Source organism: Tursiops truncatus, chromosome 20 (genome assembly GCF_011762595.2).
Source record: "Tursiops truncatus isolate mTurTru1 chromosome 20, mTurTru1.mat.Y, whole genome shotgun sequence".
Classification (NCBI taxonomy): Eukaryota; Metazoa; Chordata; class Mammalia; order Artiodactyla; family Delphinidae; genus Tursiops; species Tursiops truncatus.
In genome coordinates, this window is record NC_047053.1 from 814,253 (window position 1) to 835,835 (window position 21,583).

General features: G+C 61.1%; 1 protein-coding gene and 2 long non-coding RNA genes across 8 annotated transcripts in view; 1 reads left to right on the forward strand and 2 right to left on the reverse strand.

Annotated features, from left to right (window-relative positions):
* The window catches only part of RAI1 (retinoic acid induced 1), a 105,050-nt gene that overhangs the window by 36,736 nt on the left and 46,731 nt on the right, over positions 1–21,583 (forward strand). The gene's annotated exons all lie outside the window — the stretch shown is intronic.
* On the reverse strand, positions 412–7,975 carry LOC141277278 (uncharacterized). Its single transcript, XR_012328365.1, has 3 exons — positions 7,814–7,975; positions 5,559–5,643; positions 412–742 (listed from the first exon to the last, which is right to left on the reverse strand). It is a non-coding gene; the product is annotated as an uncharacterized lncRNA (long non-coding RNA).
* LOC117309650 (uncharacterized) lies at positions 15,881–20,039 on the reverse strand. Of its 3 annotated transcripts, XR_012328361.1 has the most exons (4): positions 19,808–20,039; positions 18,775–19,708; positions 17,703–17,822; positions 15,881–17,483 (listed from the first exon to the last, which is right to left on the reverse strand). It is a non-coding gene; the product is annotated as an uncharacterized lncRNA (long non-coding RNA). The 3 variants fall into 3 exon arrangements; XR_012328362.1 differs by lacking the exon at positions 18,775–19,708 and having other exon boundaries at positions 15,881–17,200; XR_004523960.2 differs by lacking the exon at positions 19,808–20,039 and having other exon boundaries at positions 18,775–19,799.

Consider the following 21,583-nt stretch of genomic DNA (forward strand, 5'->3'; position numbering starts at 1 on the left):
GGCCCTGGCAGCTGAGGGCAGGCCTGCCGAGGCTGCAGGAAGGCAGGACCTGGCAGGATCGATTTCTGCTCACCCGAGGGCCAGATACAGCACAGGCCCCTGGGGTAGATCCTGGGGTAGGGGGGCGCGTCTTCCCTCCCCCACTGGTTTCCCTTTCCTGTAAGTGAGAGCCCATCCTGGCCATGATGAGCCGTGGGCTTTGGCCGATGGACACAGGGGTGAATGCATCAGTCATGAATGAATGAATAAATGAACGGTAGGGGAAAGTTTCTCAATTGGAGGCGTTCAGTCCTTGTTCTTTTTTTAAACGGTATCTTCAATGTATATATTTTAAAATACGGCTAATAGAAAAATGTGAAAAATAGAGAAAAATAAAAAAGGTTACAGACAGCCTTGGTGGGCTGTGACAATTTTAGTATTTTGTGGTCTTTTTCCACGGTCTTCTTGACTCGGCGGTTGGTTTGTTTTTTAGAGACTTGTCGGCATTCTTTATGTTCAGACGTATATCCTGCACTTCGTTGGCGCTAACGGGAGCCTTTTCCTGTTTTGTAACCAGCTCTTCATAAACAGCGCAGCTAACGTCTTCAGGCTTTTCCAATTGGATGGATGTGCCACCGTTCACTTAATATTCCCCTTTTGTTCCACGTTCTGGATGCCCCGATGAATGAGGTAGTGGATTTATTTGTGTGGAGAGCTTTTTTTGACGTTTAAAATGATTTCCTCAAAATGACACTGCTCCCACCTGCAGCGGGAGAAACGGGCTCCTCGTTTTTTCCCTGATAAGTGGAACACTCTTCTCCTTCCTCCCCACTATCTAGAACCTTCTCTCAGAGCCGAAAGAGCCTTGGCAGTCAATCGCCTGTCTGACCTCCTTCCTTTGACACAGGAGGAAGCGTGAGCCCAGAGAGGGGAAGTGAATTCCAAGGTCACACAGCAGCCGCTGGGCCTCGTAGCGGCCACGAATGGGCTACTGACCTGCCTTTTGGTTTCCGCATCTGGGAAGAGTCCCTAGGGGTCTTCTAGGCTGACCTTGGCCATTTCACAGATGGGGGCACTGAGACCACAAGAGAGGAGAGGCACCTGGCTGGCCTATCACGTTGGCAGCTGGAGCACCAGACAGGCTGCTCGGCCCGTGTGTGTCATGCACACTGGCTGTGGCCACGATGTCCATGGCACCTGGGGCCACCCAAGGTACCGGCCTGCCACTGGCCCGCCGTGGATTCCCTGTGGCCCCTCCACACGGCTCCCCCTCCCTCCTTGCCATCCCATTTTCCAGGAGGAAAAGCCGAGGACCCAAAGCAAGTGCAGAGAGACGGTGGGACTGCAGATGTCAGGGGACCCCAGGGGTCATGCCCCTTCCCCCCCCTTCCTCCTATCTGGAGACCTAGCTCTGGGTCTTTTCAGTGGCTGGGAGTGGGTATTGGCACAGACGGCCACTGCGGGGCAGTGGGGAAGGACCAGCGACATCTCACCCACTCCCTCTGGCTCAGCTTGACCCCAGGAGGCCCCTGGGGAGGAAGGGGAAAGAGGGAGGTGAAGAAGGAGGAGACAGGGAGGGAAGGCTGGGAGCAAAGGCACACGGAGAAAAAGGGATTAGAAGGGGGGTAGAGGCAGAAAATGGGGAAGGAAAGGACCTGTTTAAAGTGAAAAAAGGAGAGAGGAAGCCCCCGGCCCCCAGCCTCATTGGGCACCCGAAGGAGTGGCTGGGGGCAAGGCTCCCAGTGCGGGCGGGGACTGGCCAGACCTGCATGGCCCGGAAAGGCTGGACCTTGGGGTGGGCTCGCTCAGGGCAGAGTGGGACAGCTGTTCAGGGGGCTCTGGAGATCAGGAGGACCCAGACCAGGTGGGTGGCAGGGAGGCAAGACCTGGGCGGTGGCTTCTCTGTTCGTGGGTCCCTGTGGGGCCCCCTCAGGTCCGAGGTCAGGGCCGGGGTGCATGCGGGGGCGAGGCGATTGTGGCTCGGACTCCCCACTGCAGGACAGGGGCCTTCTATCCCCGCTGTGCGCAGCCCTCCCACGATTGTGGGTATTTGGGCCTTTCTGTGGTGTCTCTGGGCTTGGACGCCTTCTCGTGTGCTTGCATGTGCATATGTCTGTGTGTCTGATCCTGTTTGTGTGTTCTTGGGGGTCGGCGTGCCTGCCAGCCTGGGTGTGCGTGCCCATGTCTGCGTGCCTCGGGCCGTTTGTACATTCTTGGGCACGTGTGCGTGCGTGCATACCTGTGTGTGTGTGTGAATCTGTGTGTCCCCACGTGTGCCGTGTCTGTGGGTCTCTGATCCCATTCGCGCATTTCCAGGGGGAGAGCGCGCCCTGGAGCTTGGGCACGTGCGTGTTTATCTGTGTGCGAGCACACACTTTCCTCCTAATGGCCCCAAGAGGGATCTAGGCACCAGGCTTTTGTGCTGCTTTCAAGGTTGCGGCTGGGGGGTGAAGGGGGGCGGCCTTCGACTGGGAGGGGGAGGTGGGGGGAGGCAAAAGAAAATCTTAAAAGACCGTCTTCCCTCTGGTCTCCAAGGAGATCAGCCTGTGAAATGATCTGCACGTTAATTAAAAACGATTATATCCTGATTGAGCCATTTCTGCTCACATCCCCCAGCCGGAGAGAGGATGGGGCTGCGGCCAGAGATGTAGGATGGGGCGGGGTTCCACTGCAGGGCAGGGCCAACTCGAGACCCGGCCCCCAGAGTGGAGCGGACCTGGAGGTGGGGGCAGGTGTTGGGGGTACATGTCCACGGTAGATTTGAGCTTCTCCTTTGAGTTTTGAAGGTGCCCCACTCCCAGGTATGTTCTCTGAGGTACAAACAGCTCCATCCAGGAGGTCGACGTTGAGAGCCACCCTCCCTCGAGTGTGGGCATTTGGGCATTTCTGTGCTGTGTCTTTGTGCTTGGGTGTGTGCCTGGGTGTCGGGGTGGCAGCCACCAGGCCCCATAGATGCCCACTCATATGCAGGGCACTGGGCCTGTTTGCACACATCCTGCGAGTCAGCGTTTGTGGTTCCAGTTTTATAGAGAATTGGCATGCTTGAGGTCACGGAGTCAGAGGTTGGGGACCCCGTCCTCTGATCCCGAGGCCCAGACTCCCACGATGAGGGGTCCTCCCTCTGCAGGACCCCTGGGAAGCTGGGGTGCACAAGGGCAAGCCTTGTCATGCTCACAGCACTTCTGAGCTTGTTCGGCTCTGAGGTCCGAGCTGCATGGGGTGTAGGGCTAGGGTGCCCGCTCACGTGGGGAGCAGATGGCTCGCCAGCCCGGAGCAGCTCCGGTCTCAATCGTGTTGTGTTCATCAGCCTGGGCAGGGCCTGGCCAGGAACCGCTGGCCACCGAGGAACCACACTCCTGGGTCCATTGCCACCAAGACCTTTCTGGAGAAGTCTGGGCCAGGTCACACTCTGCCTGGCCTGGTTGTCTGGCCCCCAGTCAGCCCTGTAAGCCCTGCAGTCATGGAACAAGTAGCCGTAATAACAAGAAGCCAGGAGACCCTCAGCCTGCATCCCAGAATCAGGTGTTGTCGCGGTCTGTAACTGGGAGGCGCTCGGGCGAACCGGGTCACCTCCCATTTGTGGGGACCCGACTGTCCAGAAGGTGGCCCACTGCCCTGCCCCTTGCACTGCACGCACTCGGCACCGGCCACGAGCATGGGCCTTTCATGCTTCCTCCAGCCTCAGTTGCCCCTTTGTGCTGTGGGAAGCACAGCTTTTTCCTGACCGGACTGTCAGGAAGGTAAGGAAAACCAGGTCAAGTTTGTTCAAGGGCCCGGTTGCATCCGGACGCACAGAGGCTCGTTAAGCGTTTGCCTGCGCGTCTGTCCAACCAGGGCACCTGTGCGTTGCCACGGCAGGGGCCCTGGGTTTGCTGGCTTCTGGGAGGGAGATGCGCTGTTACTCCTTCGGTGCTTCCGGGGGACATTCTGGGGTTGAGGTGGCTGTCGTCTCGGTAGGAGCCTCCAGGGGACTAAGGAGTTCACTGGGCCCACCTGAAACTACATTATCAAAGGTAGAGTGTCTGGAAAAAGGGAGGGGATGTACCTGCTGGACCAGATCCCACATTCCTAGGGGGAACTTGACCCAGGGGAGGGTTCTGGGGCTAGAAATGGTGTCATGAGGAACTAGAGGTGTCGATGGGACCAGAAAGGTCCTCTGTCCATTCCCAAGGGCAGCGCTAGGAGAGAGACAGGCAGATGTTGGCTTCTCCCACGAAAAGCCCTTCGCACTGAAGCAGGCAGAGACCCTGCCCGCCCGGGCCTGCAGGGTGCCACCTTCCAGGAGCACCTTGACCCACGCGGTATCGGCCTTCTTGCCTTTCCCAGGGCCGGAGAGGCCTCCTCTCTCCTCCCACAGAATCCTGCTTACACAAAGGCGTGTGGCCCAGGAGTGACCCGGGATGAGCTCGTGTCTGCACAGCGCAGGGCCAGCAGGCATATCTACCGAGGGTAGGGGGGCCGCGTGGTCCTCGTGGGGGGCAGCAGCTCAGCTCTGCTGGGTGGCATTTGGGGATGTGGCCCAGGTGCCGTTACCCGCCTTCTTAGGAACTGGTACTCAGGTGTTTACGTGACATCTTCTGGTTAGGGTACGTTGTCACCTAATCCGGCAACTCGCCTGTGGCCAGATTGAGACCCCAGGCCACAGTTTGCAGCCTCCTGGCTAAGTGGCTGTTCCTCAGGGGTCACTGTAACCACCCTCTGTGTCCAGCCTTGAACCTCAAGTCTACCAGCCTCATGCATGTCTGCACTGTCCCCAGCCCTGTTCGCCGTCTTGGAGGTGAGGCTGTGGGAGCAGAGAGCACACCCGGGGCTGCCAGGACCCACCTGAGCGCCAGCCTGCCCCGTCCCCCTGTGTGCACAGCCGGGCGGGGCGGGCATCTGATGGGCACCGGGGTCATAGGTCAGGCTCATTTCCTTCAGATGTTTGCCGACAGCACCCTGGCCCTGTCCCAGGGGAGTCAGGGTGGGCCTCCCAGAGGAAGAAGGGCACGGGCACACCTTACAGCAAGCCTGGAGGCGGGAGAGAACCTGCAGGGCTCTGGAGGTCAGACGGTGGGAGCAGGAGAGGTAGAGGCAGGGGTGGAGGCTGAATGGAGTCTGGGCCATGACTGCTGTGAAGGCAGTGGGAAAAGAAGGGTGCTCTGGGCGGGGAGCATGGCTGGAGCTGCGGCTTGGAGGTGGGTGCACTGGGGCTGACGAGGGAGAAGTGGGAGGACCTGGTGGGCCAGCGTGACCCTTCAGGGCCTGAGTTTGCTCCCTGAGAACGCCCGCCTCCTCTGATTGTAATTGGTGGCACGTGGACTGGACAGCACTCAGACCTGGGGCGCCACTCGAGGGCGAGGCAGGGGCCTGCGGGGCCTGCAACTGAGCCCAGCCCCCAGCCAGAGGGATTATGACATCTTGGCTGGGGAGAGAGACGGCGGGCCACGGGGACCAGTAATTAAAGCCCAGCAGATTGTAATTCCCAGAAGGAAGCTCAGCATGGAGAGGAAGGACACCCAGAGAGGGCAGGAGGAGGGGCGGTAGGGATGGGGCAGGAGGGGGGGCGGTGGGGATGGCAGGGGGCAGAGGACTGGTACCTGGAGTCCTACTGTTCAGAGCATCCTCTCTGCAAGACCTCCTGCTGCTGGGCCCCCGAGCACTTATTTCCTGTCTTCAGACCCCCTGTGAAGGAAAGTCTCCTGTTGTCCCCATTTTACAGATGGAAAAACTGAGGTTTGGAGGAGTCAGGCACCTGTGGGTCAAGGTCCTCGGGGACAGTAAGACGCTCAGCTGGGGTGACCCAGGGCGGGCAGCGTCCCAGGCAGGCAGGCCTTCCCACACCATCCCTCTGTCTGGGGAGGGGGCAAGGGGAGCTGGCATCGTGGCTCGCATTGTGGTGACTGGAGGCGGCCGGCCACGCAGGGCATCACCTGCTGTGACACGAGGCAGGGGCGGCCCCTCCCAGGTGTCTCCGCACCTGCCCGGGGCTCCAGTTATCTTGGGGTTTCTTGTAGCCTGAGCAGCGGGGATGGCCGATAGGGCAGAGACCCTGCCGGTGAAGGGAGCTGACCTCTGGGACTTCCTCCTCCTTCCCCGCCCCATCCTACGGGTCCCTCTGAGCCTCTCGCGCTGGGGGCTTCGGCCATCACCTCCGTCCGACAGAAGAGCACCCGAGCCATCTCCTAGAGAATTAAAACACTTTCTGCAGTCCTGCCCTCCCCCACTCCCCCACTTCACTCGGGGGAGAAACTTCTGTCGTGTCTGCCTTTGGCTCCCTTGTCTGAGCAGACCACCCTCCCAGGAGGGGCCAGAGACTGGGCGGGAGACCTCAGGCCACAGGTTGTCCACTGATGATGCCTCCGGATGGGCGCTGTGTGGCCCACACAGGGTTTAAGAAATAGCAGATTGCACATAAAATTCCCACTGTTTGCTTCTCTTACAACTGGCAGGTCCTAGCACTGCAGGCAGAGCCGGGATCAGGCTGCCCACCACCTGGGCCTCTGCAGTCCCTGCTCAGTCTAGTCTCCCCCCCACCCCCCAGCTTACGCCTGAGTTCCCATCCCGGCACCCCAGCCTTTGCTGATCTTGGGCAGATTACGTCTTTGACGCTCATCTGTAAAATGTCACAACTGAGGAACCGATTCAAACTGGGTCTTGAAGAAATTCTCCAGCCAAAAGTAAATAAAAGAAAAGGAAGGAGGGGGCTGCGTGGAAAAGAGAAGAGGTGTGGGAAGGGGCCCGGGGTGCCTGGGGAGCATCGCCGAGCTCTCCTGCCCTCACGCCTGCTGGGCGGCACCTGGACACTGCCCCCAGCCGGGCTCTGCTGGTTCCACATGTGACCGTGACTGCGACTGCTGGGTCCAGCCTCACATCCACCGTCCCGGCCTCTCTGATCGAGGGAAGAGGGTGCAGAGAGGTGAGGGACTGCCGGGTGCCACCCAGTCCAACACCCGTTCTCATCTCAGATACTGTAAAATTGGCCGCGTTTTCCCTGTGCATTAAAAAAAACGCTCTTTTGGTTAATATGTGGGAAGGATTTTGATGTTCTCACACATAACCTTTTGCTGAAGCGACAACGTGCAATGAAAGGGTCCCGGGAGAGTCGGTGTAATTTGGGCTATGAGGGACGGAGAATACCAATGCAGACGCCTCCAGAAAGTCTGCGGCCCCGGAGCCGAGAGCCCGGGGGACACCCCACCCGCCGTCCCACGCGAGGCCTCGCCCCCTGCTCTCCGTCCTGGCCCCGCAGACCACGGTCCATTCAGATTCGGCTTTTCTCTCTCCCGTTCTTTGAGTGGGGACGTGAATTCCCAGAGCGGGAGGTCTCCATGGAGAGAGGATGACTCTCTGGGACGAGAGAGATTGAGGGGGACAGATGTGGAAGCCCCCTTTCTGGGCAGGAGCTGGCCAGTGTGGTGGCAGACAAAGGGGCCCACGCCGAGGGAAATCGAAGGGCACCTTGAAGGTGTGTCGTGTCTGCCCTTGGCCCCAAAGGATCAGAAAAGGGGGCTCGGGAGGTTCCAGCTAATTGAGGCTGAGTCTAAATGGGGAGGCCTAATAAATGGTAATTATCCTCCCGTGGGAGCAGACCAGAGCTAACCGATGCCACCAGGAGCGGAGACCGTGGATCGGGCCCCCTTCCCCTCCTGCCCACCTGGAGGCTCTAAGAACGGCCGCCCCGAGGTCTGAGGGACCACCTCCTCCCTTCCCGGCTGCGGGTCCAGGGCCTGGAGGTGTACTGCATGCCTGCCTGTGTATCTGCACGTGAGGACACACGCGTGCACCTGCCGGCACACCCGCCCTCCACCCAGGTGTCTCCAGGCCCCTTCCTGCAGAACAGCTGACCCCTTACCTCTCCACGCTGTCTGGGGACAGGGAGGGGGGCATCTCCTTGTGAAGTCTCGGTGGGACACAGGCTTCGCAACTCCAGACAGCAGTGCCGGGCCATGTGGGCAGAGGTGACTTCGTGGAGTTTCAGTTCCACCCAGAGAGGAACTTGCTGTCATTTCCCGTGGCCCGGAAGCAGCGGGACTGCTCTGGGGCCCCATCCTAGTAGGTATGCGAGCAGGTCAGGAATGCACACCCTCATCTCCCTTCTGAGCCCAGAGTCCCGGGCCGTAAATTTCCCCCGATGACACATAGCAGTTACTGAGGCCGCCCTGTCTGGTTGGAGGGCCCCAGCAGCGGCCTTCTGCCCCTCGGGGTCCCCAGACCTGCCCAGAGAGGCGGGGAGCGTGGAGGAGGGTGGGGACATGTGTTCTGTGCGCTTGCCCGGGTGGGGCTGCACGCGTGTGTGATTCTGAGGGGTGGGAGGGGGGGCTGTGAGTGCGGGCACCGGGGCCAGTGGACGCGTTTGTGGTGGTGGGGGGGTGCCAAGGCCCCGCCCACCCTTCCTGGGCCAGACCTTCCCACCCGGGCCCCTCACTGCCCCTGCCCCCGGGTCAGACCCGGGAGGGTCCGTGCTCCTTGCTTCCAGGGACCTCGACACCTGCCAGCCCACCTCTTACTTTATCCTTGCTCCTGGGATATGAGCAGGCCCTGCAGGTGGCCGAGAGATCCCCGGGAGATCCTGAAGGAAGTGGGTTCCTGAGTTTCTGCAGCATCTGGGCCAGAGGGGGAGACCCTTGTGGACACACCGTGAGCGTTTCCAGATGCAGAGGGAATATTTCCAGCAATGGAGTGTTTTTAGAAATGAGACATGGCGTTTCTGGAGAGAGGATGAGGACGTTTCTAGAGACGATGCAAAGTTTTTCTGGAGGAGGGGCATGAAGATGGAAGTTGAAATGGGGGCATTTTGGGAACTAGAGGGCATTTTCTGGGGTGAAGATGAGGCCTTTCTGGATTCCAAACATTGTTAGAGCCGAAACATCTCTGGAAATGGACTATTTCTAGAGACAAACTACGGTACTTCTGGAAATGTGGAATGTTTTTGAAGATGATGCTGGAGTATTTCTGGACATAAAATAGGGCACTTCTGGATCTGAGGTATTTTGGAAGCTGAAATGAAACATCTCTGGAGACGGGGTGTGATATTTCTGGAAATGGAGCGTTTTTGGAGCTAAGATGGAGCCTTTTTAGAGAGTGCTGGCATTTCTGGAGATGGGCTATATTTGAAGATGAGAAAGGATATTTCTGGAAATCAGATGGAACATTTCTGGAGATGGAACATTCTGGATTAAACAGAGGGTTTCTGGAGAGGAAATGGGTCATTCTCAGAGCGGGGACGTGTCTGGAGAGGGAGTTTTCTGGAGATGAGGGTGGCTAGTAGTTAAGGCTGGCTGTGACTGCTTCTTGAGGCGTAGATGGGGGATGGCCTTGGGGGCCCAGGAACAACCCCACCTGCGACCCTTGCTTTGTGGGGTGGGCCCAAGGCCTGGAGGGGTGGTTCCTGCCTAGGCCCACCCCTCCCCGAGGGAGGCCGGAGCCTCCTGGTCCTGGTCCTGCTCCTGGGGTCCCCAGCCCCTGCCTGTGGGACCCTGGCCGCCTCGGGGCTCACTGCAGGAACAGGCAGAGGCTGAATGGTTAATTTCCCTTGATGCAGCTCCCCGGAGCCATCGGAGGCTCACTCCCCTGCCCCCCTGACAGGAGCTCCCACCCTCTCGAGCTCCCCAGCACCCCCTACTTTTGAGCAGCCCTGAGGTTGGTTTCGGTTCAGCAGAAGGGTTGCGGGGTTCAAGGCCAAAAGTGGGGGAAGGCCAGGTGCCTGCTCGGACCCAGGCTGACCTCGGGGTCCCGGGCCACCTCCCCGCCACTCCAGGGAAGCAGATTTCGAGGACTGTCACCATTTGAGCTGGCCTGGAGCCCCAGAGTAATTATTTCTCGTCCTTAATTGAAATTTCAGCCTCAGTGATCCTGCCTCGGGAGCACTGGGCCGGCAGAGACCCCGCACCTGGTGGGGTGGGAGAGGGCAGGGAGCCCCCCCACCCCGGAAGGAGGGAGCTAAGGGGGCGCCCCACGCCCCGCATGCTGGCGGCGGGCATGGGGTGGAGGGCTGCGGTTCAGGGAGATGGGGGTCTCGGGCAGTTGTGGGGACACTGCAGTTAAGGGACGGACCCTTCACCCCTCACGGTTTGGGGAAAGGTCGAGAGCTGGAGGGGGGCTGGCCTGAAGCAGGTGTGGATCCGGGGCAGCCTGTGTTGGGGGCTTCTCAGCCAGGGTACCAGGGGGGCGGCCAGGGGCTCTGGCTCAGGCCGAGGCGACCATGGCCGTGGGCCCGGTTCCTGGTTCAGGGCCCGGTGAGTCGCTGGCCGGGTGGGCTGGGCTGGGGCTGGGCAGGGGGGCGGGGCGGGCAGCGGGGGCTGGGAGCCTGTTTTCCCAGCTGCGGTCAGCTGGGCGGAGCGTCCGGTGGGCTGGGTCACCGCACACACACACACACACATTCGCTCACTCTCCCGCTCTCTCTGCCTGGGTGGTCCCTGCCGCCCCATGGGGCCGGGGGGGGGGGGCCTGTCTGCTGGAGGGGACAGAGGACCCCAGGGGCAGCAGGAAATGGGGAGAAGGGTGGGCTCCAGCAGGCCTCCTCAGGCTGGGGGCGGGGAGCGGCTCTGAGGTTCGGGGATGCAGGGGGCCCCTGGGGGTCTCAGTCTTCCCCATCTGGGAAGTGGGGTTTGTGGGTGTTCTCAGGTGGGGCTGTTGGCGCGCCAGGTTGGTGCTAGGGGTGTTTTCCTGGCACCCAGAAACGCCTGTGTGGGGGCCCTGCACCCGGGGCGCAGGCTACGACAAGGGACGGTGGGGCCGTCCGGGGCGAGGGCGGAGGGCGCTGTGTCCTCTACGTACCCTGGAAAACCATTACGATGAGAACTGTGCGCGGCAAGGCTCCCTGGAGCCCTGGCTCTAGGAGCGCACAGCCCACCTCTGGAGGCGGTTGGGTGAGCTATGGCTGCCCTCCAAGGGTGAGGGGCCAGAGATGGACGGGAAAGGACAGGCCAGCCCTGGGCGCCGGGGAAGCAAAGACGGGGGTGTTTTCGGGGCGGGGATGCGGGTGCAGACAGAACCAGGCAGCAGGGGGCCGGGCCTGGGGCCCCTCCACCTGCAGAGCTGGGCGGGCGCGCTGCCCTCTCTCAGCCGCAGACCGTCCTGCGCCTGCCCCCTCCCCTGACCTCCAGCCGCCCCCCACTGGCCTCCCCTTGCTTGGGGATTTTGAGGCTTAAGCCACCACCTGCCCTGAGCTGGGCCCCATCCTCCCTCGGGTCGGGGGCCTGGAGCCCCAGAGGCTGCCTGTGGGCTGGGTCCCAGGCGCCAGCCCAGCCAGCCGGTCTGCTGCTGGGCTGACCTCCTCACCTTGGGCCCAGCAGCAGCGCCTCCCCCGAGCTGGCGGGCTGACTCACCTCACCGCCAAGGGGGAAGGGAGCCTCCTGATGCTGCAGCCTCCCCCCCCCCGCCCCCCCCGCAGGGACTCAGAGGCCAGGCTGAATCCCCTTCTAAGCACGTGGCCCGGGGTCCAGGCATCAGTGCTCCAGAGCACATGGGGGTTGCTCATCTACGCGGGCCAGGCCCCATGCTGTAGCCTCAGGCTTGGTGCCCTCCTGGAGCCTTGGGACCTCGACGTTGCGGGGAGTGGTGCACACACGGAATGCAGATCTTTGGCACCTGGGCCAGGGCCCCTGCCTGCCCCTAGCTGCTGCCATGGCCTCCTTTTGGGAGGACCCTGGCCAGGGATCCCAGCGCCTCCTCCACCCAGAGAAACCCTGGGTACCAGGGTCAGGGACATGCCCTCTTCCTCTGAAACCTCCCAGAGGCTCTGGACCCCGCACAGCCACCCCTCCCCAGGGGAACTGGTGTCACTGTCACTCCTGTTTCTTTCCACACTCCCTCCCCCCCCCATGGGAAAGTGACTCCTCCCATCAGCCCAAGAGCTGGCCAGGTCCGGGGAGAGACCTGACACTGTGCCAGGGGCTTCCTATGGTTGTCATGAAAGGCCAGCAAGCCAGGCGCGGAGAGCGAAAGAATTTGCCCCAGGCCACGGGGCAAATGTGGTCACTACGCTGGGATCCGACCGGACTCTGCTGACCAGAGCCCTTTTGGTGGTGCTTCCCTGGACCACGCGTCTCAGGCAAGAGGTCCAGGCGGCGCGGACCTGTGGGACGCTGCTGCTGCTTTTCGTGTTCCTTTCTGACCCCCACCCTGGCGGGCCCTGGGACAGACCTCCGTCTTGGTGTTCCCCAGAACAAAGCGGTTTTGCTAGACATGCCACAGCAGAGGCTTCAGTCAGAGCAGGTGGAAGGGGACTCCATCTGCCTTTTGTTACTCCAGGAGGGAGTGAGGGGATGGATTTGCCCTTGAACAGGGAGCAGCAGAGTGGGGAGGGGTGGGGACGTGTGGGGAGGGGGCCGGGGGCAGACGTACCTGAGACAGACACCCCGCCCCCTACTCCCACCCCCGTTGGCACCCCAAGAGTGTGGTCACCATTTTTGCATTCAGCGCACACGCCTGCGCACACACGCACGCTCACACACACACACACACACAGGCGCACACGCGCGTGCGCGAGCTCTCACATGCGCACGCACACGCGCTCACACACACGTCACTCCCAGCTTTCTCCACCCAGCTCTGAGGTTCCCTGTAAACCAGGGAGGTAACCTCTGACCGGCAGAGAAAAAAGGAAAGGAAAGAGGAAGGGAGATTAGTGGAAGAAAAACCCGATCCTGGAGTTCCCTAGTTCCCAGCTCTAAAGACTCGTGGGGCGGCGCGGCCACCTTCCTGTGCGGGAGGACCATCCCCCGGGCCCCTCCGTTGCCCCATTAATGAGAGTTCTGCGGCAGAAAGGGAAGAATCAAGGACTTTTCAGTAAGAGAGAACTCCCTGGGTGGCTTTTTGTGTGGCCGCGAGGGACAGTCCTCTCCTCTCCTCGCCTCTGCCCTGGCTTCCTCCTGCTGTCTGGAGCTGCCACTCCTGGGTCTCCAGATGGACGAGCTCCTTTCTCAGGAGCCCAGTCCTTTATTGTTCCTGCCTTTCCCTCCAGACACCCTCAGCTTAGCGGAGGCCACGGGCGCCTTTGCATCTCAGGAAAGCAAGAGAATCCCTGAGATAATTCTCAAAAGGCTGGCACCTGGGGAGTGGGGCTCCTGCCCTGTGCCAGGGGCCAGAGGCGAGCCCCCCCCCCCGTGCCCAGGTGCTGGACCTGCGGGGCCCAGGCCAAGCCGTGGAAGGGGTGGGACTGGAGGGAGGGTGGGCCCAGGGGAGGTGATGGTGGGAAAGGAGGCAGACAAGCAAATCTGTTTCATTAGATGCTGCATATCTTAGGAAAGCACGTTTCAGCTCTTCTGGCTTTTGGCAAGCTGGCCCCAGCCTTTAATTTTCTAATAAAAAGGAATTATGTTTGCTGAAAAGGCAGTAACCAGCTCATGCCCGTGTCTCTCCCAGAGACCGAAGTTCCATCTTGGGCGCCTGCCGGCTTGGGGGTGGGGGGGGTGGGGGCTGGGCTCCCGTGGCCGCAGGTGACGCCGTACAGGGGCCAAGGGGCGGGGATGCAGGGGGCACACGGCAGGAGGCAGGCAGGGGCCTGTGCACCCCAGCCCGGCCCCAGGCCACAGCGCCAGGCCTACCACAGAGGCCCGGAGACTCATGGCAGACACGTGATAAATATCTGTGAATGAATCAGTGAATGAATGAATGAATGGCTGCTTACTGCCAAGGCCTGGGGTAGCTGGCAGGCAGCTCGGAGGGGCAGGTCTTTGCCTCCTGAATTAATGCCTGTGCGCACACGTGTTCCCCAGTCTGAAGTCGCCTACCCCGGAGGGCCTGCCAGGCCCACAACCCCCCACCCCGGGCACCGATTCACTGGCAACTTTGCCAAAAGTCATATCCTTTAAAAAAATAATAACGTGCATTCATTGTTTGAAAAAAAAAAAAAGACAAAACAGAAGCGTGTGAACTCATAAGTTCATGTTCCCAGAGCTCCAGGCCCAAGCCGCTGCCACCCCCCACCCGCTGACCCCGGGTCGCATCCCGTCGCCGGGAATTCTGTGCGTTTCTCATGCCTCTGGGGTTATACTCCATGGGACCCTTCCGCACGCAGTGCTCTGCAGCCCCGCGTGCCCCTGCAGTGTCCCCTGCCTACCACGTGAACGGCTTTTCTGCTGTTACAAATTCCTTCATTCCAGTCCCAGTTTTATTATTTATTATTATTATTATTGGCCTCGCTGCTCAGCTTGTGGGATCTTAGTTCCCCAAGCAGGGATTGAACCCGGGTTCTCAGCAATGAAAGTGCAGAGTCCTAACCATGGGACTGCCAGGGAATTCTCCCAGTCTGGGTTTTAAACAAGGTCATATAGGCAGAACGCTCGATAAACGGTAGCCTTTGCGATTTGGAAGGAATCTGTACTCACTTCCATGCCCGAGACATTTCTCGTGTCTCTTCTGTGTGCCGGGCCCCCGGCCGACGGGGAGGCCCCTGAGCGGCGTCCAGGGGCGCAGCTGCCCCCCACCCCTTGCAGTTCATCACCGTCGGCGCCCAGGCACCACCGGCCTGGGTTATGGTACCAGCAGTGCTAGGGTAGGTGGGCGGCACATCTCACACTCGGCATTCTCTCTGGGGCCGCCCCGCATGCCGCTCGGGGCGCCAGGCTGCTGCTCGTCGGCTGGCACGCTTGGGAGCAGCCTGGGGCTCGTCTGGTCGGGCGTCTGGTCAGCACACCGTCCCTGACCTTGGCCTGCCTGAACCACAGTTCCCGGGGTGGCCCTCAGGTGCCGCTGATGCCAGCCAGGGCCCCGTCCGCTCAGGAGTGCCCTGGCTGGGCAGCAGGGCAGCCAGCGGGCTTGGGGCGGGGAGGGGACATACGAATGGGAACGGGCGGTGGGACCAGTTACCCGTGTCCCCTGCACAGTTCTGGGCACACGGGGCCTAAGAGATGGCTCGCCCACGTGAGTGACCGCGCAGAGGGTGGCATTTGGACACGCCCACTGTGGGGTCCCACGTGCTGCCCGCACCCGCCCCTCCTTCTCACTGAACCAGCTTGGCTGGGGGAGACCCTGGGGCCGTTGCACACACCCCTTCATTGAGCACCTACTGTGCAGGGAACCCTCATCCTGCTGGGGAGACTGACTGGGGCCGGAAGGGCGCCGCCTGTAGGTGCTGGGGAGGCGTCACGGGGAAGGGCCTGCTGGGAGACAGGTCGGGGCATTGTGGGGCTCAGGAAGGGCCCACGGGTCCCCTCGGGCCGTACAGACTTCAGAAGTGCAGAGGGGAGGAAGCACGGAGGGCACCTGGACCTGGATCCAGTTTGGGACCCGTGGCCCCTGGGTCCCCGCGGTTCTGCCGGGTCAGGCCCTCTGCGAGCAGCCCCTGGGAGGACAGGCGGGCGGCCTCGGGCCCTGCTCTGTTCTGAGCGACAGGAGCCACGACGGCCCGAGCGGGCCAAGCTCCGGTCCCCTGTGGGTGGGAGCCGACCTCCAGTACAGCTGTGGGCCGGCAGGCGGGTGGCCGGGGGCGGGGGGGGGGCGTGGAGGTCTGGCCTCCATCCCAGGCCCCACTGCCCGGCCCCCATCCTGGGCGGGATGCCCCCTGCCAGCACCTGTCACATCTCGCGGCAGACAGCAGTAGGCGATGACCGAGCGCCAGGTGCCCCGCTGGTGCCCCTGCCCCCGCCCGCCACCCTCTGCTGCTCCCCAGAAAGACAGACCTTGGCACAAAGCGGGAGAGGGAGCGGACGCGGCCCATGGCCCATCTGGGAGCCGACGTTATTTTCTGATCCAAGGAAACATGTGTTCCTGCTTCTCCTTTCAGAGCAGGGCGGGCAGCAGCCCCAGGACCGGGAGCCCCGCCCTGCACTGGGCAGGGAGGTAGGGACCTGGGCTGAGCCCAGAGCCCCTGTTCTCTGCCCTACTCCCCCCGCCCCCCTACCGCCTGTTCTCTCTCCAGGGACTCCTGGCCAGGTGCTCCCGCGTCACGCCCCCCCCCCCCCCCCCCCCCCGCCAGAAGATGCCCGAGGCTGTCACTGCCGACCCCCAGGTACAGGGGCTCCTGGGGCACACATGGTAGCCTCCCCTGGAGTGCCATGTGTGTTTACTGAGGGGCCCCCCTCCGCTGTTTCTCACACACAGGAGCCGTGTTTTTGAAAGATACGGCTGCCAAACAAGCTGCATTTATTACATAATGATTAATTCATTGCCCCCATGTCTTATTAATCAAAGACATCCATAACTGCCTCCCCGAGCTTTGGGTGGGGGGAGATAGCCAGCGGGGCTGTGAGCTGACAGCTCCTGGCCCAGAGCAGGGCGCTGCTGGATTTGTGTCAGCGTGGCCTCGTCTGGGATAAATGCATAGTGCCCCTGAGCTTCCTGGAAGAAGTGGAGACAGCTCGGGGACCCCACCCGTCGCTTCCCTCAGCTCCTTGGGGCCACCTGGGGTGTCTCATCACCCCTTCTCCAGCCAGCCCCGAGCTCAGGCTGGCCACTTGGCCACCGGCTGACCGGCAGCATGGCAGAGGATGAGGGAGCGGAGTGGGCCCATCCCCATCTCTGGGAGCTGCCGTCAGCGGCTGCCTGGGGAGGAGAGTGGGGGCCTGGGCCGAGGTCAGGACTGCTCCGAGCGGAGATGGACAGCAGCCTGGCAAGCTGGTCCCGAGCACGGAGGCTGAGAATCCTGGGGTCCAGGGGCATCTGAGATGCCTGTCCTCTCACCTACCAGGGGCCAGACAGAGGAGGAGGCTGAGGTTGGGCCTGTGCCATTCACCCCTTCTTGCAACTTCTTTGTCTGACACTGACTGGGGCCTGGCACCCACCAGGAAAGTCACAGTCATTGCTGCCCCGTGTGGTGCCATGCCAGGGGTTGCCCAGGGAGGGAGGGGCCAACAAGAAGGCACTTAAGCCAGACCAGGGGGTGTGGTCAGGGAAGGCTTCCCGGAGGAGGTGCTGCTGCAAGAAGTTGGTTGGTGTTTTTTGAGGTGGGGGGGCTACTTTTTAAATAACTACTTCGTGCTGTTTGCCATCAGGTGCTTTTCACAGACGCTGTCGTGTTTAATTTGCACCAACAATCCTGTGAGGTAAGAAATAGCTTCCACATGTTCTCAATGAGTAAGCTACGGCTTGGAGGGGAAGTTGCTTGGCCACCTCACTCAGCCAGGTTTAGAACTCCAAGGGGTTCTTAAAAAGATGATAGAAAAGATGTAAGGGGATGGGAGGTGAGTCTGGCACGCCTGGCGGAAGAAACAGTGGACGCAGAAGCACGGCAGTGGGAGCAGCTGTGGTGCAGAGGTGTGCTGGGGTCTGGAGGAGCCTTGATGCTCTCAGCAGACAGCTGGGGAGCCGAGGCAGGTATATGAGGGCGGGAGTGACGTGGTCCCACTGCAAGTCACTGGGGGCTCCAGCTCCTGGTCGGACCTCCCCTGGCCAGCAACCTCCTGCTTGCCCGGTGCCCGGCACGCCTCCCAGATCTGCTGTGTCTTTTTCTGCTCCTTATCTCAGGAGACAGCAGCCAGGCTGGCATGGGGCATCAGCGAAGTGCTCAACGCATCAGCCCCCAGGGACCTCCCAGATCTGCCCCCAGATCCTCCGCTGCCCGTTTCCCTGTCCAGAGGAGACTGAATAGCAGACAGCATCTGCCTGTCAGCAGAGAGTTCCCGCTCAGCCCCCCCCCCCCCCCCCCCCCCCCCCCCCCCGCCCAGCCGCCTCCCCAGAGAGCCAGCAGCACTTCCGCTGCTGCCTAATAGCTCTCCCGGCTGGAGACAATCCTTGATGTGCAGCCTGCGTGCACGAGCCTGAAGAGCAGCCGCCAGCCCTCCCTGCCCAGCCCTGCTCACCTCCTGAACCGACGTCCCCCACCTGCACCGCACAGGCGGCCGGCAGAGGCCTTGGCTCCCACTCTGGGTGATGTCGGGATGAAAGGGCATCCAGGAGCGTCACAAGTGGCGTTCTCTCCCCTGCGATCCAGAGATGCCCCGAGAGGCAGTGTTATTAGTGTCGCCTTCGTTTCAAAGAGAAAACGGAGGCTCAGAACGGGGAGGTGATGAAGTCGGGCCACTTCGGCTGCATCTTTCCACCTCTGGGTTCCAGGAGTGGACCGTGTTCCCTCAGGCCGAAGGACCTCCACCCCTGCGGCCTCTCCCCTTCTCTGCCCTCTCTTTGAGACCCCCATCTCAGGGAGGCCTTTCTGCCCCAGTCCCCTGCCCTGAGCACTTACTGAGGATGGCCTTTGTTGACACCTAAGCTCCAGGAGGGCATCCCCAGAGCCCCTCATGAGTATTTATTGAAGTGGTAAACGAGGAAATGGGTAAGTGGATCCCTGAGCTAGTTAGGGTAAGGCTGGTTGCAGTAACAGACAAACGCTAACGTTTCCAGAAGTTCATTCTTCACACATGAGGGCAGCAAGAGTTTCTGGCCGAGGGGTTGCTTCTCCTGTGTCGAGGCCCTGCCTTCCCTTGCGGCCTGGGCTTGGTCCCCATGCCTGGGCGGGGCACCTCACCTGCCCTCACATGCCACTGGCTGGAACTCAGTTATGTGACTGTCCCCAGTTGCAGGAGAGGCTGGGAGATACAGTCCAGCTGCGGCTCCAGGGAGAGGACGTGGGTTTTGTCAACTTCATCAATGTAGTTTTCATTGCGGCCCCGTAAGACGGGGATTACTCTCAGCCCCTTTCGCACACGAGGAGACTGAGGCTCAGATGACATGTTCCGGCCAGAGCCGGCCCGAGGACCCGTGTTGTCAAGTGCTGCCCTGCCCTGCTTCCTAAAGACCACCTGTCCAGAGTGTCCTGCTGACACTCTCACCCTGTCTCAACACACCAAACGCGTGGGCATTTAAGGAGGCGGCCAGTGTGCAGAGCCGCAGGGGCTGGCTCCCCCTTTTCCTCGTCTTATGAGGGTTTGTTCTCACCTGGGGGCGGGGTATGTCTCTCCATCATTTTAGCTGTCCATGTTTGTTGGACGGCTTCTGTTTGTTCCTGAGTCACCAGCTCGGGGCCCCTGCGGGGATCCTGTGCACGGAGGCTAAGGCAGGACTCACCCTCCCGCACCGGGGGCAGTAGTTAGTGGTTGGTAGGCTCACGCGTGCCCACTAACCACTGGCCATCGACTTCAGGTTCTGTCTTCCCCGTCCCCTGTGATTGACAAGTGCTCTCCTGCTGGCCTTTCTGCCCCTTGGCAGCTGGCCCCTGCCTGTCACCCACGCAGAGGAAGGACAGATGCCCCCGGAGGGAAAGCTGCAGGAGGGTAATGGTCAGTGCTGTGATAGCGTCTGGATGGAGGGTAGTTCCAGGAGTGGTGCCTCACCAAGCCTGGCTTCCGGGAGGAGGTGACACTTGACACGTTGACAGGTGGGAAGGGCGTGCCAGGCACAGGGAACAGCTTAGCAGAGGCTGGCAGAGCCTGGCTCCTGGCTCTGCCTCAGCCCCAGAGCCTGGTCTGCTGCCCAGACCAGTAACCCAGGTCCTTCCTATCTGAGCTGAGGGAGTAGTCTAGTTCTAGTTGTGGAGGAGAGAAGGCCTGGGAAGAGAAGAGGAAGAAGGACAGCAGGAAAGGAAGAAGAGGGGGACCTGCCGAGGCCCTGTGCTGTCACCTGTCAGGCCTGGTCGCCTCTGCTCCCTGTTCTCAGCTACACACGCGGGGCCGCCTTGCTCCCCGCCCCGTCGCACTGGCTCTTCCTCTGGCTCCAACGCCACACAGCTGATTCCTCTCCCTTTAGCCTTCCCTCGGTGTCACCTCTTGAGGAGGCCGCCAGATCACCCCGTGTAAGGCTGCGGACCCTGACATTTCCCATTCTGCTCACTCCAATCTGTGTTTTCCCCGAAGCGGCGCTTAGTCACCTCGCCCTGTAATTTGCTTACGTTTATGCTCGTTGGTTGCGTCCCTTCCGCACCCTGCCTCCCGGTATAAGCCACCCGAGGGCAGGATTTTGTTTGGAGTCTGACCTGTTCGGTGGCGGATCCCTAGCCTCTGGACACAGCAGGCTTTCAGTAAATGTTGAATTAAGGAGCGAATTCAGCCCTGGGCAAAACGTGACCCTATTTCTCAGTGGACGAGGGCGGGAGGCCGAGCGCACCGCGGGCGAGACCCCCCACTGGCCCCCACCCCCGGCCCGCGGGCGCGTCCCCGGCTGCGTCCGGGGCGGTGCGAGGGCGCCGGTAGTCATGGTTACAGCGCCGGAGACTGTGTGGGTTTCTGGCCTTTTGTGTTCGCACGGGCCCCGCCCCCGCCTGGCCGCCGCCCCTGATTGGCCGACACGCTGCGGAGAGGCGGGGTATCCCGGGCAGGAAGTGGGCGGGGCGTGTCTCCTCTGGCGCGCGCGCGTGTGTCTGCGGCTGGAAGGGGCGGGGCTTCCGGGACGGCCTCCGGGGGGCGTGGTTGGGGGAGTGCGCGTGGATGGCGCCCAGAACAAAGGCCGCCTCGACCTGGCTCCGTCTCTGGTCGTTTCTTCTGGTCCCCGGGGTCTGGCAGTGAGAGGCCCGACTTGGCCAGTGCCTCCTAATCCTGGTACGCGCACTTTGTGGTCCACCTCGCCAATCTGTCCCCGACTGGCCTCTTCCTGCCACAGGGCCTTTGCACGTGCATTGCCTGTTCCTGGTCTCCAAGTCCCTTATCCTGGCCAGTTCCTCACCCTTCCTCTGGAAGCTTTCCTAACAGACCACGTGCCTGCACCGCTTAGGCCGTGTCCCCCGTGTGGTTGAACCTTTAATCGTGCATCCCCCTCCCACACCAGATTGCCGTTCAGGCAGGGTCCTGCCCGTGGCCTGGCACACAGTAGGTGCTCAGTTTATATTGTTGAATGAATCCATTCATTTGGTTGCCTCCAAGGCCTCCTTGGCAGGCGGAGGGTTGGACGCTGGGGCTTGGGAGAAAGGGAGACAGATGTCCCTTCACTCCCAGACACAGAAGAGCTTATGTCCAAGGCCAGGCCATGGGGTGAGCATCTGGCCTGGATGCCAAGCCGGAGGAGCCTGGCTTGGCGTGTGCCCGTGGTGAATGGCCCCCTGTTCTGGCAACGTGGGGAGCCGTGGGGTGGCCCCGCCTAGGAGGCACACATGGTACAGAAATGGGCTGGTGAGGGCTGTTCAGCACACCTTGGGGACAGAGACCCTGGGAGGCCCAGTGGCCCACTCACTGTGCCTGGAGTGGGAGTGACAAAACTCCACAGCCCCTGCGCCCACGGCACTCCCAGTTACACTGTTACGCACAGATGCAGCTTTCAGGGTTTGAATGGGCTCTGGGGTACATACGTTGTTCCCCACCAACACCAAAAGCGGAAATACAATGCTAGGCAAAGCCAGCAGTAACTCTGCATAACATCAGAACTTTTGGAGCTTTGGCCGGTTTGATCGAAATCCCAGAGTTTGTACCACCGAGGATTTCTGGGCTCAGGCCACCCGCAAACTACAGATCTCAAGGGAAACAACTCAGGAATCTGCCTTTTTTCGAGCCTGTGTGGTGTTGATACTCAGAACCTTCAGTGTTTGAGAAACAGAATATCAAAGGTTTGCATCCCCAGGCTCTACTAAGACCCGTCTAGCCCTCTCCATCCCAGACCCTGGGGCCAGATCCAGGTCTAGACTGCAGGGACTCTGCACCCTATGGGAATTGGATAAAAACTCTGCACTCGCTTTAGAAAAACGTGCTTGTGCGTGTGTGTGCACGCACGTGCACACACACACGCTTTGCATTGGATTTCAGGCTGCTCTCACACCTGAGTT